General features: G+C 35.4%; 1 pseudogene; it reads left to right on the top strand.

The window, feature by feature from the left end:
- The first annotated feature begins 1,273 nt into the window (after nt 1-1,273).
- LOC140531100 (alpha-aminoadipic semialdehyde dehydrogenase pseudogene) lies at nt 1,274-13,615 on the top strand (annotated as a pseudogene).
- Nucleotides 13,616-14,582: the final 967 nt, after the last annotated feature.

Genomic DNA, 14,582 nt, shown 5'->3' with positions numbered 1-14,582 from the left:
TATATTCTTTTTTACAACCAACAACAACCCAAACACAGCAAGAAGAAGTCATCATTTAGGTGTCCTTAACATTTTTTAAAAAATGCTTTATAAATATCATCTCACTTTATGCTCACAATGACCCTGGAAGGTAACTGCCACTATTACCCCATTTGATGGTTAAGAAACTTGAGGCAAGCAGAAATAAGACGATTTACATCGGGTCACCCAAGCAGAAAATTTCTGAGGTCACATTTGAACTCGTGTGTCTCTGGCTACAGGTCCTATCCTCTATCCTTTGAGCTACCTAGCTACCTCATAAGTATGAAAACTATAAAATTCAGTAATCTGAAATTATCCATTATTCAGGAGATTTCAAAAGTGAAGTCTATGAGGGGAAAGAGAACTTGAGACCTGTGTGTGTTCCAATATCTTCACCATACATCCCCATAGTGATTCACTCGCATTACCTTTGTAATCAGAGATCTTCAATGTTGTTTCTACAACATCTATGTTTCAAAACATCCATGATTTTGACTTTGATAATTTAAGAAAATATCATGTATTGATGTAACACTTTCCTATATTTTCTATGTTTAATAATAAAACATTTCACATAATCAAATATACAAAAGGAATACTAAAGCAGAAATATGGTCATTTATTTTATCTTTTTTTTCTCTTTGGAGTAATTTAAAACTAAGGACCTTTTCATACAAGTAGTTCTATCAAAAAGAATCAAGATCCATATTTTTTCAATATTCTGGTTTTTAATGAAGAATGACCTATATTGGTCTAATAAGTGATGGAAACTTGAAAATATATTTCATTATGTCAATGCTCCAAATGAAGCATGACCATAGGTAATGGACTTTTCACTTTCCTGAACCATATGGATTTTTTATTCTATTAAAGCAGAGATAAGCTTTTTGTTTTTATTTGTAATTATCTATTTAACATTTTTTTTCTTTAAGATGGGAAATCCAATCCATTTTAATTTCTTTGCTTGTAGTAAGATGCACAAAAGTTATTCATCTACTGCTTTGTTTCCTGAAATTGAACTCCTTTTCAACTTCCTAGAGATGAAGTAATAATTAGTCCACCAAACTAATCTACTTATGTGTAACTTATAATTTGCATAATATGTATGCCATTCATGCATAAATTCGGTAAATGTTTATTGGCTTATTAAAGAACATTACAACTTAGCCCCAACCAACCTTTCCAGCCTTATATATTATTGCATTTCATAAGTTCCATGGTCAAGGAAAATTGGTCTTTCTCGTTCTCAGACATGACGTTCCACATGCCAGCAAGTAAGTCAGGAAACACTTATTGTGTGCCTACTATATTTCAGACACTGAAATAAATTCTAGAGATGCAAAGAAAAAAAAAAAGCCAAAAGACAGTTCCCTGCCTTCGAGGAGATCACCATCTAATGGGGGAAAGAACAAGTGAAAAAATATGTACAATCATATACAGGATAAATAGGAAACAAATGAGAAAGCAGGCAAGATAGTTCAGGAAAGGCTTCCTGCAGAAGATGGACTTTTATTTGGGACTTAAAGAAAGGCAAAGAAGGCAGTTGACAGGGATAAAAAGCATTCCCTACATGGAGGATAGCCAGAGAAAATTCCCAGAGCAGAAAAATAGTAAGTCTTATTTGTGAAAGTCAGAAAATGGGGGTAGAAAATCAAGAAATGTATTTTGTTTCTTTGTTTTTTCAAGATGTGGAAAACATGGGCATCTTTGAAAGAATTAGGAATGAAAGAGAGGGAGAGATTGTGACTTTGTAATGGTTGCTGCCCATCCCATATCTGTAATTCTTCCCCTCCTTCTCCTCTCAAGAGTCCTAACTTCCTTCAAAACCCAACTCAAGCACCACTTTCTATATGAATATTTCCCTGATGCTGTCTGCCAAATTACCAAATATTCATTTAAAAAAAAAATGTGTGTGTGTGTGTGTGTGTGTATATACTCACCTACACACAAGTTGTCTCCCTTGGTAGAATATATTCTTTTGAGGGTCAGGGACTGTATTTTTTGTTTTTACATCCTCAGGACATTGTACAGAACCTGACCCATGGCTGTCACTTAAAAATTCTAGTTGTATGATGATTGATCTTATTTTAATGTTATTTTGAGAAGTTTTTAAAATTCTCTACATTGGTGTTAATTTCACAAGTCTTTGCTTATTACTCTATGCCAATGTGTAAAGATTGCATGAGTCTTTATGTGGATATCCCTAATGTCTAGTAAAGCACTGTACACAAAATAGAGCTTAATAAATATTTTGTTTTCTTTCTTGTTGTTATTGAATCCTATGTGAATCCTGCTGGATATGCAATGCGAATCACCTGTGATGATAGAAACGATTTCTGGTATTGTCCACATTGGGCCTCAGAGTCAAGGGAAATAGGATACAAAGTGAGGGAAATTTTGAATTTAGCGTTTTTCTGCCTATCATTCTTCTCCATTCAATTTGAGATGAAAACCAAAACTAAAAACCTCCTTCAAAAGAAAAAAACCATAATAAAAAAACATACAAACAAAACCACTGAGACCACCAACTGCAAGAAAACCCTATAATTAATATTAAACAGTGGAGCTCAGATGACAGCTAATCTCAGCAACCAGGGAAAGCATTTCCTTTACTGACATGAAGCACTTTTGTCATTTATAAAACTGAAAAATATGTTTATTCTACCTTGACAGAAATATGTGTATCTGTAACTTAGGTACTTAATTACTTCAAACCAAGAGGGAGTCTCAGCCATTTCTGTCTCTAGCTTTCTGTTTGCCAAAGAAAGAGATCTCATTTTTGAAGTCTATACTGAGAATACAGGATATGCTCAGAAGGGAATATGGCATCTTTGTGTAAAGAAGCAAACCCCCCAAAAATGTGATACTCTTGCTTTTGGCTTTGTATTTTTTTTTCTTTTTGTCTATTAATAGAAATTTCAAGTTTATAATGCACAATAAATCTTTTTCCACCTTATGAAATAGATTATTTGAGTCATCTCATCTGATATGTTCGTAGCTTCAAAAAAAATGTCACAGTAGAGAAAAAAGGAACTAAGTCTTATTTGTAATTATTCGTGAAGGTTTCTAATCTTATTGATTATAAAGTGAAATGAAAGAGGAATGGAATGAGGGCAAATCTCCATTTGGGAAATATTTTCTAAAAACACTGTTGTTTTAATATCAATGTCTTATCTGAAACAAGTACACAATTCCTAACCTTAGAAATTGCTGAAGCAGATTTAGCTAAGCAAAATTTATGAATATTTTGGTGTAATTCAAGCATGCAAATCTCTACACAATCTAGCTATGGGAAATTATTTTTTGTTGTTAAGACATAAATGCCTATTCCTCAGTTAAATATCCTGTTACTTTGTCCAATTGGATGGCTTAGCTAGTGTAGAATTCTCCATAAATTGAAAAAGAAATGGTCGTATCAGAAGTGTAACATAAGAAAAGAAGAAATATACATCCAACCTCCTATGTTTCTGCAATAACAATTGGTTCTTGTTTGAGGGTAATACTATTATCTCTGCTATACTTCAGGCAAGCATTCTGTGGTCTGTGATGCCTTACTCTTTCTCTGCAGTGAAATGGTTAGATGAGCATGAGATCTCAGGAAACTTGTAGCAGAGCCCAGTGCACAAGTCTTTCCTAGGAAGAAGAATACACTGGATAAAGACACACATGTCCTTAAACTCTCCACAGTTAAAACACTATTATAAAGAGGTCATACAAAATGGTTCTTCAAGCACTTCAAAAAGGTTGGCACATTTGGGGGTTATTGTAAATGGTTGTTGTTATCAATTATTAAAAATTATAAATAGAGATTAAATAAATTAAAACTATTATTAAAAATTAATTCTTATTCATGGTTGGAGAAAGAAATAGGAAGTGCATGTGTCAGGTAAACCAAATCACCTCTGTCACCATTCCTTAGACTGAGGTGGAAAGAGCCTAGAATCCTTGTGCTCAAGATATCTGCATAGCTTGGCATAGGTCACAGGCTCTCTGGCCATTATCCATGAGCATAATGTTTGTAGGGATGATACTTGGCAGCTGCCTTTTCAGGGGCTGCAACCCCTGTTTCTCCAGCAGTCAAAGCTACTAAAATCCATAGGAGAAATCTGTCCTCACCAAAGCTTTTGGTGCTATCAAATGACCCAATGCCAAAAGCAGATGTGATTTGATCAACTGGAATTGATAGAAAGAAGATATATTATCATTTGCTTTGCTGCTAAACTTTAAACACCAAAAAAACCTTTCCATTAAAATGACATTTTACCCTTATTGGACTTTGAGCTCCTTGAGAGTGGGGGTAATTTGAATTTCTATTTGTAGTTACAACGAATGGCACAGTGTTGTTTTTTTCCACAAAGTACTTACTAAATTTTTTTTTTCATTTCATTTAAGGATTGCAACAGATGATATTCCAAATTTTTCTCAAAAATTTTTTCCAAAATTGAGTATTTTTAACCTATGAAAGAACAATTGAGAAATCTCTCTCTCTCTCTCTGTCTCTCTCTCTGTCTCTCTGTCTCTCTCTCTCTCTCTCTCTCTCTCTCTCTCTCTCTCTCTCTCTCTCTCTCTCTCTCTCTCTCTCTCTCTCTCCCTCTCCCTCTCCCTCTCCCTCTCCCTCTCCCTCTCCCTCTCCCCCTCCCTCTCCCTCTCCCTCTCCCTCTCCCTCTCTCTTCCACTCTTCCTCTCTCTACTTCTGCCTTTTCTGTCTCTCACACACACATACATACTTTTGTTTCTCTTACATCTGAGGCTATATATTGCTGTTGTAGGCTGAATTGGAGGCAGATCTTTACTAGGATTTTACATTCCCTCTTCAAAGTGTGGTTTTTGAAAGATTTAAGGAATATAACAAAAAATATTCAAATCAGAAATTGATATAAAATTAAGATAATATTGCCCAGAAAACTAAGCAGAAGACTTGAGGAAAGTTGTGTATAGCTCATTTTATTTTCCTTGAGGGTTGAAATTTATTTTTCTTTTCCTATGTAATCCAATAGTGTTAAGCATAGTATTTGATAAATAGTAAAGCATTAATGATACCTATTAATTTGTTAATTGATTGATTGATTGTTTGAACTGATATTCAGATTCTGTTCTACTGAGTAAAATTATTTAACCTCTCCCTTGTACCTGCTTCTTTATCCACCAGAAATGGTGAAGCACATTAAGTCAGACACATTAAAGGATATTTGTTAATTAATTTCAAAGAAGAATAAGGAAGCTTTTTGAAAAACATAAGTGATATATAAATGGGAATCCCTGACTTTTAATGGCCTCCTTGCAAAGAGCCATCCTGCCTTGGATTTTACCATTCTTATCCCACCTATATGCACTTAGAGCAACTCCTCTCCCTCTGCCTACTGCTTACCTTTCACAGAAGCTGATTAGGACTCCTCTCTTTGTATTCTTTTTTTTACCACCACCACCCCAGGCTTCTACCACTGCAATTAAGGATGGCATGTACCATTGCCACTACTACTTTTTTAAATAAATTTTTCAAAGCTTTAACTTATATTACCTACTTTTCCTCTTTGTCCTTCCCAATTTCCTTCTAGAGGATCATTTCCATGTAACATAAGTTCTTTTTTTTAAGAAAATAAAAAAATAACTGATCAATATATTGAAAAATATAATTTGACAATACATGCAATGTTCCACACTTATTAGCATCCCTCCTCTGGAAAGGAATAGGGGAAGGTATTTTCTCAAATCACTTAGTTTAGGCTATGGCCACCAAAATTTTCAAAAGAAGCAGATGCCACTACTACTATTACTGCCCTCTTAAAGACCTGGTTTATAGCTACTGCCACTACTCTGAACAGTTAAGTTATAGAATCATAGAACCCTAGAGTTTTAAAGAACTTCAGAGTTCACCTAGTAAAAATAGTAATTGAAATGTGAATTTTCTCCATAAAACCACTGGCAAAATATCATTTACTCTTTAATTCACACCTCTATTGATAGGAAATTCATTGCTTCACATTCAATTTAGGACCATTCTAATTATCAGGGTATCCTTCCCATATATCTGTCAATTGACCTTCTAATTTTCTATTTGTTAGTCCTAGTAATGATTTCTTGAGGGAACCACATATTAAAACCACTCTCAAATAACATAGCAGTTCTATGTATCTTTAAATAGTATAATGGACTTTCCTCATTGAGTTTCTCTACAGAGACCATTACTTTTTTTTTTTCTTTCCTCGAGGTCCCAAGAACCCTCCTACCTCCTTTTAATTAGAAGAAATATTAACTCCCTTCCCTAGTGATAAAATATAGGGAATACCATGAGAAACCTTATCTCTAATCTACACCTCAAAAGTTCTCTACACCATTTTCCTTCATCTTGTCTTTTGTTCTAATATCTGAGAAAAACATGAGCATCTCTTCACCAAGATCCACCATACTACTCAAGAGAATTTCTCGTCTTTCAGCACCCTGCCTTGCCCTCATCCTATTTAGTCTTTCTATAACTTGTGGCCCAATAAGCCATCCTTACTTTTGCCTTCATTCCAAAGACATAAAACACAGAGCTGAAGCCATTTCAAAGGATACATTATCCAAGTCATACCCAAACATAAAGGTTTCTTTGCATCTGTCCTCCTGGAACTTGAATGCTAATAAAAGGAGACCATACTTTAAAAGAGAGCTAGAGCAGAGGCAGGGTTCCATGAAGAACTGAATGATCTGGAAATGATGGCCAGTAAGTGGCATAGGAGCCTGGTTCCAGGTTGCAAAGGCATTTCAAGGTTATAAGGGAAATGAATATGGTAGCTACAATGCATCAAACAAGATTAGTTGAAGAAACTAGGGATGTTTCATCTAGAAAAGAAAATATTTAAGGGAGATATGACAGCTTTCTTCAATATTTAAAGGGTTGAAAAATGGAAGATTGATTAGATTTGTTTTACTTAGATCAACAAGACAGAACAAGGATTGATGGATCATTGTTGAAAGATTTCAGCTTACTCTAAGGGTAGAGTCCTTAAGTGGATGTCTGTGAAACTATTTTGTGTTATGTATATTTGTGTATATCTATGTAAAGCATATATATATACATATATAAATTCAGTTATCAAAATGTGAATATATTGTGAATGTTGTGAGTTATTCCAACATTAGTGATTTCTTTGAAATTCTAAGTATTTTGTTTTATGCATTTAAATCATTTCTCTGAAAATGATTACATAAGCTTTACTAAATTATCAAAAGTGTCTAAGACACATTCATTTACACAAAAAAAAATTTGAAGAATCTTGGATATAAGGAAAAATATTTTAATGTTTAGAACTGATATTGAATGAACAATGCCTTCTCCCTCTTGGGAAATCTTTGACCATCTATAAGGAATAGGAAAAATGAATTTCTTGTTTAGATACTGGTTGAGATAAAAGAGTTTTAACTCTGAAATTCTTTAGTCCAAACACCCAAGAGAAAATGGAAAAATGACCTGGAAACCTATCTTGAGGTAACCCAATGCTACTGCTTATTTATTGAGGAAAACTCCCCCAGGTAAATAGGGCAGCATTAATAATGATGTTTCAAGACTCTCTTTGGAACATTCTTGGTGTTCAACATTGAAACACCTGTTTAGGGAGAGAAGCAGAGGCATAATAAAACCAAAAAAAAAAAAAATATGATAAAAAAATGAGTTCCCCAGAAAGAAAAATAGGCTGCCTGAATTGTTTCTTCCCTACATTTTGATATCCTCTTCCAAATAATCAAACAGATAAGTAAGGTGAGCAGCCATCTCTGCTTTCCTGTTGCACAGTTCTATTGTATTCTTTTTTCTTCTTAGTCTTCCTGTCTATGTTACAACCTTACAAACATTCTAGTATCTCTGTCACTTATGAAGCTCCTTCTTTGTATTCTCTTGAATATGTTTGATCATTTCAGTCATGTCTGACTCTTCATGACCCCATTTGGTGTTTTCTTGGCAAAGATAAGAGAGTGTCTTTCTATTTCCTTCTCCATCTAATTTTACAGAAGACAACACTAAAGTAAGCAGGGTTAAGTAACTTGTCCAGGAATGCTCAGCTAGTAAGCATCTAAGGCTACATTTGAATGCAAAAGTCTTCCTGACTCTAGACCCATCTCTCTATCCACTGTGCCCCTAGCAGGCTCTTTACTTTGTTTCTGTAATGTATCCATAGTAGCAAGATAGCTTCTATTTAAGCTCCAACACTTATTGTGGAGGAGATGGAAAGACATCTGGATCATACTTTATCAGATTCTGGCTAAGTACAAAGAGAATTTGTCCAGTGTCATTTTTTTAAAATTTTTCTCCTTTCTTTCCTTCTTTTCTTTTTTTTCTTTTTCTTTCTTTCCATTCTTTTTTCCCTTTCTTCCTTCCTTTCCTTCCTTCTTCCCTTCTCTTCTTTCTTCTGCCTGTCTTGCTCTTTCTTCCTGTCTTCTTTTCTTTCTTTTTCCTGTTTATAATCTCCGCCTTTCCCTAAATGAATAATTCCATAAATGAATATGTTGTTCCTTCTCTTCATCGGTGAGATCCTACAGCTATATTGGAAAAGATAGGTTTTATTCTCATTGTCAAAATTCTTTCAAACTGTAGCAATATCCTGCTTTATATCTATAATTATTCCCAATCAGAGCAAATATTGAATCTTTGGTATGTACCATGAGTATTCCAGGAAGCAATCTATCAAAGGTACAGTGGCAGAGATGGAGGCTTGGGGTAATCAAAGCTCACATCAAGTTCTTGGTCAGCAATAAAAGGCAGTGAAGAGAGTGACATTCATTATGGAACAGAAAGTGAGCTAGGAAAGAGCCAGAATCACACTTTATTTATTTCAAAAATATCACCCTGGCCTAAATTAATGTTAATGTAAGCTGAAGCCACCTTATGTAGAGTCTTAAATACAAGCCTAAGAAATGAGAGTTTTTATAATGAAAACTTGAGAGTCATAATGAGGAATAAAAGTAATGATGAGTACAACCAAGTTCATTCTCAGAAATAGTAAAAGATACTAATCTTGAGTGGATCTGTTTTTATATGTCAGCCCAACAAGAAGGAGGAGAATTGATTCATCATATATAGAAAGCAATACTGATATAGAAGTGGCAATAAAGCCTCAAAAGTTTTTTTTTTTTTGCTTTTAATGGAGAATTCATATAGTTATCCAGAGAAAAGGAATCCATATATTTAAAAGAGGATGAAATCATGACAAAATGACTTAGTATCAGAAGACATGAGCTCTCTCCACAGCTTGAACACTCACTGGTCATCTAAAATTGGGAAAAGTACCTTAAAATGTGTGAGCATCAGTTCCTTCATGTATTGGATGGGAACTATAATACTTGCATGGTATTGTTCAAGGGAGAAAGGGTAGGAATTTAGTCAGGACACCTGTGTCCAAATCTTTACTCTTGCTATATGACCAAGAATGAATTCTTATATTTTCAATGACATTATTTGTCAAATGGATGACAGAATCATGACACTGAATCAGCAAGTGACCCCAGAGGCCACGAATACAGCCCCCTCATTTTGTAGATGATGAAAAGTAAGCTTAGAAGGGTTAAGTCACTTGCCCAGGAAGACACAGGTAATATGTTTCAGAGGTAATATTTGAAACCAAGTGTTCTGATCTCAGAATGAGTATTCTCTTTCTTTCATCATGCTGCTTTTTTGATCCTTACTAACTGGAATGAAACCATAGAATCCTAACTTTAGAACTAAATTGAACCTTAAAGATGTGAATCCCATCCTTATGCTAACCTCAAGTAGAAAGTATGAAGAAATAGTCTTGTAAACTTTAAAGTGTATACAGTTGTGATTTTCTTTTCTGTCTTTGTACACAAGCACTTTGTACTTTCACTGTAATATATTTATTCCTGGAAGTCACACTGTAAAATGAAATTTTGTAAATATATTATCTTTTTCCAAAGAAATGTTCAACTCAGTGACTACATATGCAAATTATGTGTTGCTTCATTAGTGTTGTGAAATCTCAGGTCATTTTCCTCCAAGGTAGGTCATATTCCAATTTTAGTTTTGTAGATAAATCCTAGGGAGTTGCACCCCGTATTACATCCCAAACTCTCTGACTTTGAATTGCCTCTCCTGGAATATTCTGCCCCCTCCTTACTATCCAATATCCCTTGTTTCCTGTGAGACTCAACTCAAATCCTACTATCTATATGAGAATTTTTTGGATCTTTCTAATTGTGTCTTTCCTTTGAAATTCTCTCCCATCTGAGAGAAATTATTATTTCTCTCTTATATTAACAACCAATTATTAAAAGTAGTGAGACCCCAACTTAATTTTTTCCATTGTCCTATTTTCTTGTCCAATCTCTCTAGGACAAGACTGATGGAAGATAGGATTAATATTCTTCTCATTCTAGGCATTGCTTCCCTACCCAAATAGCTTAGGCTTGGATCAGGGATATAGACTCTTTGTCTAGATTGCCCAAGGTTGGAAGTGGTCTGGGTGTAGAGATAGTCTCTCTGTCCAAGAATAACATGATGTCACTCTCAGCCCCTCATAGGAGTGATCTCACTTGTCTTTGTAAAGTTCATCTCTCATTGGTTGTTAATTGATTTCCACTGCCAGAAACACCCTTCTTTCAAGGGCATGTAAGCTGTGAGTCCCCTGTCATGATCATCTTTGGCTTTTGAGAGTGTCATTGACCTTTTCTTAAAAATGGTGACATTATTTATAAATGAGTAAATTACGCAGAAATTCTCTTGAACTTTTTAAATGTCACGCGTCTATTCTGAATATGTCTATGTATGCATACATGCCTATATGTATTCATCCATATGCGTGTACTTCTTTGTATGTTGTCTCCTCTCTTAGAGTGTGAACTCCTTGAAAGTGGATTCCCTGTTTTTGCCTTTATTTGTATCCCTAGTATGTGTTTATTACTTCACATATACCAAGCCCTTAATAAATGCTTGTTGAATGACGGACAGACTCAACTCTAGAGGTTAATTAACTTGCTCTGAGTCACATGGTATCAGAGGCTCAGTTGGAATCCAGATCATCCTAACCAAATCTTACACTGTAGACACTATGATAAGCTACCTCTTGCATCCTTGTTTCTATAGATATAATTTTTCAGTCGTGGAATTTGTTCTTGATGAAGGACTCAGCTCCAAAATATATCTTGAGTAAATGTACTATGTCATAAAAACAAAGATACAACAAATATGAACCTATATAATCATATTGAGGCAGTAAAACAGTGATACGAAGCCCTATAAAATAGATATAAACATACTGGGAAAAATTTATTGTACAAGTTGTAACATACAATAAAATGTACACATAATGCAAAAAAGAAATGAGGTAATTAAAGAGGACAGCTAAACTTTGCTTCTCTCTCTGATATATATATATATATACATATATATTGTCTCCCTTGATGATTTCAGTTCATGCTATGGAAATATGAAGGACAATAACTAAAAAACTAAATTCGCTTCAATAAATATTTAATTCTCTACAAAGTTAAAGGCACTGTGCCAGGTACTTTCTATACAAAGACAAAAGTAAAACAGCACTTGCCTTCAGGAAAGTTCCATTCTATAAGGGGCTTATATTCATAAATTTACCATGTATGCAACTAACTATAATACTTATACATTATTGAAGGAGGAATGGAAGATAAATAGTGAAGAATTTAAGGAAAGTCCTCATGGAGGGGTTGAAAATTTAGCAAAGTCTTGAAAGGAGACAAGAATTCTTAGAGTCAGAAATGAGGAAGGATGTCTTTCCATGAATGGGGGACAACCTGGGGAATGCCCAGACTAAAAAAAAAAAACAAAAAACAACCAAAAAAATTGGTGGAGTGTCAAGTTTGGGCAAGAGCTGACAATCCAGTTTGATTGTTAACTTCAAGAAGGTAAGTGGAAAGATCATTGTATTTGGAATCATATTTGTGTTTAAATACTATCTCAGAAATTTACTTGCTCAGACTATAAGCAAGGCACTTAAACCCACCATACCTCATTTTCCTCATTAGTAAATTGGGGAAGGGCAAAGTCAATGTTAACTAAGGTCCTTTGTTATGAAGATATGTTTCTTAATAGAATTGGAAAAATAAATATCAACTAAGTTTTAAATAGTCTTAAAAATAAAAACAGAACCTATAGCAAGAGTTTGTCAGGCCAGTCTGGCAGATTATGAAGAAACACTAAAGAAAGCCAAAGAAGCCTGGAAGATATGGGCAGATATTCCAGCCCCTTAACGAGGAGAAATAGTGAGGCAGATTGGGGAAGCCTTGCGACTGAAGATCCAAATCTTAGGAAACCTGGTATCTTTGGAGATGGGAAAAATCTTAGTGGAAGGTGTTGGAGAAGTTCAAGAGTATGTGGATATCTGTGACTATGCTGATGGTTTATCACGAATGATTGGAGGGCCCATCTTGCCTTCAGAAAGACCTGGCCATGCCCTCATTGAACAGTGGAATCCTTTGGGCTTAGTTGGAATTATCACTGCATTCAACTTCCCAGTGGCTGTGTATGGCTGGAATAATGCCATTTCTCTGATTTGTGGGAATGTCTGCCTTTGGAAAGGAACACCGACAACTCCACTCATTAGTGTAGCTGTCACAAAGATAGTTGCCAAAGTTTTGGAAGACAACAATTTACCTGGTGCAATCTGTTCCATGACATGTGGTGGTGCTGATATTGGCACAGCAATGGCCAGAGATGAGCGGGTAGATCTGCTGTCCTTTACAGGAAGCACCCAAGTGGGAAGACAGGTGTCAGTCATGGTGTAGGAGAGGTTTGGGAGAAGTTTGTTAGAGCTTGGAGGAAACAGTGCTATTATTGGTTTTGAAGATGCTGACCTCAATTTAGTTGTTCCTTTGGCTCTTTTTGCAGCTGTGGGGACAGCGGGCCAAAGATGTACAACTGCTAGATGCTTGTTTTTGCATGAAAGCATCCATGATGAAGTGGCAGACAAGCTTAAAAAGGCATATGCCCAAGTTCCTATTGGAAACCCTTGGGACTCTTATGTCCTCTACGGACCTCTCCACACCAAACAGGCAGTAAACATGTTACTTGGTGCAGTGGAAGATGCCAAAATGTAAGGTGCCATGGTGGTTTATGGTGGGAAGACTATAGATCACCCTGGAAATTACGTAGAGCCAACAACTGTGACTGGTCTTGATCATGATGCGTCCGTTGTGCACAGACATTTGCTCCTATCCTTTATGTTTTAAAATTCAAGAATGAAGAAGAAGTCTATACATGGAATAATGAAGTAACACAGGGTCTTTCAAGTAGTATCTTCACAAAGGACTTGAGCAGAATCTTTCGATGGCTTGGGCCTAAAGGAGCAGATTGTGGCGTTGTAAATGTCAACATTCCCACAAGTGGTGCTGAGATTGGAGGTGCATTTGGAGGTGAGAAGCATACTGGTGGTGGCAGAGAATCGGGAAGTGACTCATGGAAGCAATATATGAGATGATCTACTTGCACCATCAACTACAGTAAAGACCATCCTCTGGCACAAGGAATCAAGTTTCAGTAACAGTGTTTTGGGTTTATATGACCTCCACACTTAACTTTTTAAGATGATAACAAATCATGGGCCTCTTTTTGTTATTTGAAAGTGGAAAATAAAGTTGCCAAAGAAGCAGAAGGCATTTATTTAGTGAAAGATGGATTGGAATTGTTCATCATTCCCATTTTCTTTTTTTAAAGGCAAATCTTGGATTTAAAATCAGCACATTCATTTGTCTAAGAAAAGTGAAAATCTGACTAATTCACTCGTTGAAAAGAAAATAAGTGTTAATAAACTTGCACAATATTTGCAGGGCAGGGGGAAGTGATAACCGTGTTTCTGATAATAGGGGTCTTAGATAAAACAGGTTTTTTAACCTGCCTATTTTTATAGTCATTCCTATCATTTCAAGTGAAAACTTACTTACCATTTTAATCAGAGAATCTTCCAAACAAGAAATTGATGGTGAAAATCTCCTCGATTGTATTGGTCAGGATTATACTCTGGTGGCTTGGGTTTTTAGAAATATTGTAATGGGTACTGTTGATAATATGAAATAAATATTACTACATGTAGATTTAAAAACAAATAAAAACATACTGGGGAATTGGTATAATATCCTTGAGCAAGAGCAGTCAGCTCATTGCTTTTGAGCAAGAGATTGATACCACCAGACCTATACGTTTAGCAGGTTCTTTTGGCGTCTAATTGAGAGATGGACTGAAGAGGTTAGAGTCTGGAGGAAGGAAGAGGCTATTGCTTCTACTCCAAGCAAGGACTGACAAAGACTATGTATATTTGTATATATTTCAAAAATATCAATTTTCATCCCTGAGGGTCCTGTACTTTCAGGTGCCTACTGTATGAAACCACCTGCATATTCTGTGGTTTATTTCAACTCAGAATGTTGAATTGATCATATTTCATTCAAAACCTCTCTGAACATGCCTGTCTAATCCATTTCTATGCCATTCTATTCCCCTTGGGATATTACCTCCAAAGCCTCTCCACTTGAGAATCAATCTCCATTCCAAGAGCCACTGTAGGCTTTGATAGGCTAGCCTGGTCTTATCTTTCTTCATTCTA

Source organism: Notamacropus eugenii, chromosome 3 (assembly GCF_028372415.1).
Source record: "Notamacropus eugenii isolate mMacEug1 chromosome 3, mMacEug1.pri_v2, whole genome shotgun sequence".
Lineage (NCBI taxonomy): Eukaryota > Metazoa > Chordata > Mammalia > Diprotodontia > Macropodidae > Notamacropus > Notamacropus eugenii.
The sequence above is the reverse complement of the archived record's forward strand: the minus strand, read 5'-3'. Positions and strand labels throughout refer to the sequence as shown.